The sequence below is a fragment of the Carlito syrichta genome, unplaced genomic scaffold, assembly GCF_000164805.1.
Source record: "Carlito syrichta isolate Samal-C Ts95f unplaced genomic scaffold, Tarsius_syrichta-2.0.1 Scaffold289171, whole genome shotgun sequence".
NCBI classification, from domain to species: domain Eukaryota; kingdom Metazoa; phylum Chordata; class Mammalia; order Primates; family Tarsiidae; genus Carlito; species Carlito syrichta.
The window spans coordinates 7,813-13,604 of NW_007233267.1; the positions used below are offsets into that span (position 1 = coordinate 7,813).

The 5,792-nt window shown below is 35.9% G+C and overlaps 1 pseudogene; it reads right to left on the reverse strand.

The window, feature by feature from the left end:
* LOC103256261 overlaps positions 1-4,959 on the reverse strand; it is a 7,668-nt pseudogene extending 2,709 nt beyond the window's left edge.
* Between the last annotated feature and the right edge of the window lie 833 nt (positions 4,960-5,792).

Genomic DNA, 5,792 nt, shown 5'->3' on the forward strand with positions numbered 1-5,792 from the left:
AGACTTAGTCCTGAACAGAGATAAGAATAAGGTATGGCCTTCCCATCCAAACCTGGTCAGACTTAATGCAGCAGACATTGAATGACAGTGGAGGTAGGAAAACAAAACAAAATACAATCAAACATAAATAAAGCAAGTTTGAAAACTAGGAAAGAATTTTCAGCGTGGTCAGTAGGCCATGGATGGACTAACGGAAACAAAAAGGTAAAAAATCCACTAAGTTTTTGAGGAAGAATATAGTGAGACAAATCAAAATCTAGGCTGGAAAAAAACCTTTGACATACTTCAACAATCTCCAGGACCTTATTTTGTACCAGTGACTTGGAAGATATACTAAATACTTACTTCAGATGTGGCCAAGAAACAAAGACCCTCCCAGGAAGGACCACAAAGAGCCATTAATGGATAAGAAAATTCTTCTCAGAGCCTTCAGAATCTTTGCTTAGTAGAATTTCAGGTAGGGGACCTATTGTGTGCCTTCCATTTTTCCCTTAACTGACTGAGAGTTCTTATTGTGGTTACCTTGGTATAAGTTGGTACACCATGATATGTATTTCCTTTTAGTACAAACGTCACCTGACTTTGAGAAGTCCCATTCATGACATCTGATAGAAAGCGCTGTATCATCACCCAGTGATTCCAGTCTCTGAGCTAGATGTAGTGACTAGATGCAAGGCTGGGGTGGCTTTCTTGAGAAAGATGTAAGTACACTGCTAATGTGTAGGAAGAAACATGAAATTGGCATCTGACGACAGAAAGGATGGTCAGTGGCAGAAAAAGTTAATGTTCTCAAGAAATTCCACTTCCTTTTTTCTTCTAGACATACAGCTAGATGGCATTTCCCAGCTCCTTTGTGGCAAGGGTCATGTGACTGAATACTGGACATGTGAGCAGAACTGATTTTTGCCATTTTCAGGAGAGGCTCATGAAACCTCCTGCAAAATTCTCCATGTACTCCTTTTTCTTCTGTTGGCAAATGGAGAGTATTTAGATTCTGGAGGAGGAAGGGACCAGAAGACTGTAGAAGCCTGATCCTTGAATGACCATGTAGAACAGAGACTTTCTGCTAATTTTCGATAGACTGTGATGTGAATAAGAAAAATAAATTTTTATTATGTTAAGCCAGAGAAAGTCTGGTACTGTGTGAGAAGTCAGCTCTCACAAGCAGAGTAATCTTTGATTTGTTATAAATTTATCTGAAAATACTCTGATATTATTCTCAACTCAGAGAGTAAAAAACTTGTGACTGAATGTTTAATGGCATGCCATTAAGGGATTAAAGTATAACTGTCTACTTAAAAAAGTATTGATTTAATTCAACATAAGTTAAATAGATATATTTTTTCCTGATAAACTTTGTCTAAATCTTTCCCATTGGCAGGACATCGGGAAACAATAAAAATTTATATTGAAAATTGCACGATACTCTGTTTCCATTTCTGTGGGTACATAATTCATTCAGGTAATATCAAATAACCATAATTTTTCATCCTTCTACTTTGGTAAAACACAGTTTAACTGCAAATGAGGGTTAGTTAGCCTTAATACATACCAAGGGTTTTGCTCTTTGGAGCCTGTTCTTTGTAATCTCTAAAAGAAGACAAACAGTATTATGATTTTTAAAAGATAAATCCTCTGATCTTAAGAAGATAACATAATAAAATTGATGATAAAACTCATTCAAGGCATATCACTCTTTCATCCCACTAGCAATCAATAAAATGAGGAAAACTATAGGTTCTAGCTACCTCAAGAGTTGTTAGACTACAATATTACTATAGACACGTGAGATTCTCTTTCTCTCATCAGCCTTACAGAGACTTGAAATTGAAATATATCCTTGCTTGAAACGGAAAAATATCCTATCTTGGTTACCTTGTCTCTACTCTTGGTGACTATCTAGATAGTGAATTCCTAAAGTTTTCCCATAGAAGAATAAGTCTTGTACAACAAAAATTAAGATCTATATTTAATGGGAAAGGGAAGGGATAGTAGTGTGTTATTTTCAAATGCAGAGGAAAATTATAGCTTTTTGAGGTAGGTGTGGAAGCTATAAGTAAATATTTTAATTATTTTCAAGGCTCCAAAGATGTTTTTATGTCTTTTCTATACTCTTACATGTTTGGAAAATTTCTACAGCGCATTTTTCTATTCCATTAAGTAATATTCCTGCTTTACAAAAATTTAGAAAAACAGTTTAGTGAAGAAAACAGCGGTTACTGAAGAAATTAGCTAACCATAATCTTCGTTCTAAACTGTGAAGATATCCTCTATCAGATTAGAATTATAAGTGAAGTTAAACTTAATGATTTGTAACAGAACAGCTATGAAAAGTGGTGGTTACCAGCAGGGATGGAGACAGCAACATCACCAAATATAAGGTATTCTAGAAAAACCCAGTTTTAAGGGAAGCAGCCTTATACCAGGGGAGACCCCACAAAAAACAGAATCATCTTTTGGAGGGCAGGCCCCTTGGAGTAAAGGCTTTCTCCCCTAGGTGTTTTAGAAACCCATCAGCATCAGTGTATCAGCTAGCATTGTTGTGAGAGTCTGTGTTTGGCTTCCGTGAATTTTTTGTGGAGATCTTTCAACCCATTTGCCCACTCTGTGATGGGTGACTTATGAGCGCTCCTGCTCACACCATGCTGAGTGCTCAGCAGTTTTTGACCAAAAATGGCGTGACCCCTGTTCCCACCCTTCCTATTCAACAGCTCTTGCCCCAGCGACTTTTATTTTGTTTCCATGATGAAAAAAGTCCTCAAAGGGAAATGTTCTGTTGAAGTGGAAGAGGCAAAACAAAAAACAGCAGAAAAACTATAAGGCATCAAAACTGACAAGTTCAAAAACTGTTTTGAGCAGTGGAAAAATTGTCTCAATAGGCGTAATGCATCAAATGGAGAGTACTTTGAAGGTGCCTGAAGTTTAAACATGTAAGAATAGATACACAATTTTTAATAAATAAATTCCAGGTTTTTTTGGATCTCCCCTCATATACTGAAATGGGAGTAGACAGTAAAATGATTGAAGTTTACAAGAATGGTCCTGCGCTATCAAAACAAAAAACAAAAAACTAAAACTAAAAAAACCATATACTTTTCAGAAAATTCTGTATAAAAAGAGAGATATATAAAATGTTTTCAAACGTGGGTCATCAAAAACGAACTCAAAACTTGGAAAACTGAAGGAATAAAACTTAAATTAGATAGGCACATTATTTGGCTATAATATCTCATTTTCTGATGAAGCTAGACTAATGTGGCAACGCCATATGTATATTAATATATTATCCTACTATCAACTTGGAGGGGGCCAAGTCTAAAAACAGGATGAGTCATACAAACTAGAATTACAGTCTCTTCCTTCATTGTAAGAACATGTAGATATTTCTTATCTTTAAAAAAAAGTTGTAATCCCGCGCCTTTGGGAGTCTGAGGTGAGTGGATTGCCTGACCCCGCGGGTTCGAGACTCGCCTGGGCAGGCGAGACCTCATCTCTACAATAAATCAAAAAAGTAGCCGGGCGTGGTAGCGCACGCCTGTAATTCCGGCTACTTGGAAGGCTGAGGCGGAAGGATCGCCGGAGCCCAGCAGGTCAAGGCTGCGGTGGCCGGGAGTGGCCACTGCACTCTAGTCTTGGCGACAGAGTGAGATTCCAAATTAAAAAAAAAAAAAATTATTTCATAACAGAAAAATAACCTTACCTTCTAGAGACTTTAGATCCAGATGAAGTGTGAAACAACACTGTCTCTAACTTCCTGGCATCTGTACTTTGCTTATTTTTGTCACTTCTTATATTCCTATGAGTTTCATGTGTATCTTTGCGTAACACTTTTTGGAGAGGTTTTTGTTCCTTAACAGGAGAATAACAACTACTATCCATCTCTCGTGCCCGTCTGATTTTTCCAATGAAGAAGTCATCACCACTATCACCTTCCTCGGACATGGAAGACTGTTTGTAAAACCTTTCTTCTGTGCTATCATCAAAATACTCCTCTTCATGTAATTCTTCTTCGCCATCTCTGCTACCACTAAGCGAGCTATCAGACCTTTTCTTTCTTTTGGTTTGACTTACTGTTTTCAGTTTTGGGTCAGCAGAAGTCTTCTTGGGTTCAGAGAAAACCACAGGATCATTTTTTGAAGTCTTCGATGGAGAATTTGGAATGTCCACTGCTTTGGGTTCATGTTCCATCTTTGCCATTTTTTTTCTTTGAATTATTTATTGGTTTCTTTGCAGATATTTTGGATTCCTTCATTTTTTGCTCACTACTAATAGTTCCTTCATGACGTAACTTACTTTCATTATCACCTGAACACAATGTATCCTTAGAATGATTTTCTTCTAAGGCATTTTTTTGGTGACTCAACTTCAGCAACATTTTGTCTTGCATCTTTAAAGGCTCGCATAACAGCTGCAGGAAAGATAGTGCATGATTTGTTTTAACATTGAAGCATGAACATTATTGTTTCAGTAGAGTATTTTCAAAATTATTTGGAAACATTTAAGAAGACAATTGGAATTAACATTAGAGCAATAACCTGTGACAAAAGCATTTAACCTTATAAATATATTTCAAAAATAAATACATATATAAATAAAAATATTTGGCTAAACCAAAAGTAATGAGTCATGTCAATATTTAGAAAACCAATTGCATTCAAGTTTATCATGTATATATTATATGCAAAAATATATTTATATAATACATACATATTAATACATTAGAATTTAGAAAAAATGAATTTAGTTCTTCTTCAGATATCAGACACGTTCTAGAAATTTACATTCATAATATAAAAAATCCTCAAGAGTGAAAAGGGCCATAAAAATTTTTAAAAAATAAATAGCCTTTATCCAAAAATCAGTGCTTTAAGGATATGGCTTTTAGTACGTCTATCTTTTTCTTTAGAATAGCGTGTATTGCTAGCCTGGCAATTGCTCTTTCAGTTGCAGAGAATCTGGCTGCAAATTGAAGGAAATATATGTATGTGAATAAAATAAAGAAAAATAACTTGGCACTATTGGAAGTGAAGAAAGTAAATCTACCATAGCCTTTTAAAATTAGAGTTAGAGGCCGGGCTTGGTGGATGGCTCAGCCTGTAATCCCAGCACTTTGGAAGGCCAAGGTGAGTGAATTGCCTGAGCCCGGGGATTTGAGACCTGCCTGGGCAACTTTGCGGGACCTTGTCTCTACAATAAATCAAAAATTAGTCTGGCACGGTAGCAAGCACCTGTAGTTCTGGCTACTTGGAAGGCTGAGGCGGAAGGATCGCCAGAGCCCAGCAGGTCGAGGCTGCGGTGGCTGGGAGCGTACAACTGCACTCCAATCTGGGTGATGGAGTGAAACACCAACTCAAAAAAAAAAAAAAATTAGAGTTAGGACCAGAATTTGATAATATTCTCATGAGGTAAGTTATTTGTGTAATTCATGCAAAAGACAAAGATCATGGTGACCAAAATACTTCTGCCGTGAACAATTAAAGTGATCATGAAATCAAATAATAAATATTTTTTGGATACTTAATGTTTCCAGAATTGTGACAAGTATCATGTATAATATGTACATATATGTTAAAGTAATACAGCTTTTGCTTTCAAAGTGGTTAAATCAACTAATTAAGAAAACTAAATTAATATGAAAGAATAAAATAACATTTACTTGCCAAGTTGAGTGGTACGAATAATTTATGACTACTGTAAAATTTGAAGCAATATTTAATGGAAAACCTAGAGATTATTTAATGCTATATATTTATATTTGAATGCCTACTTCCACTTTTGTATTTTTAGGATCT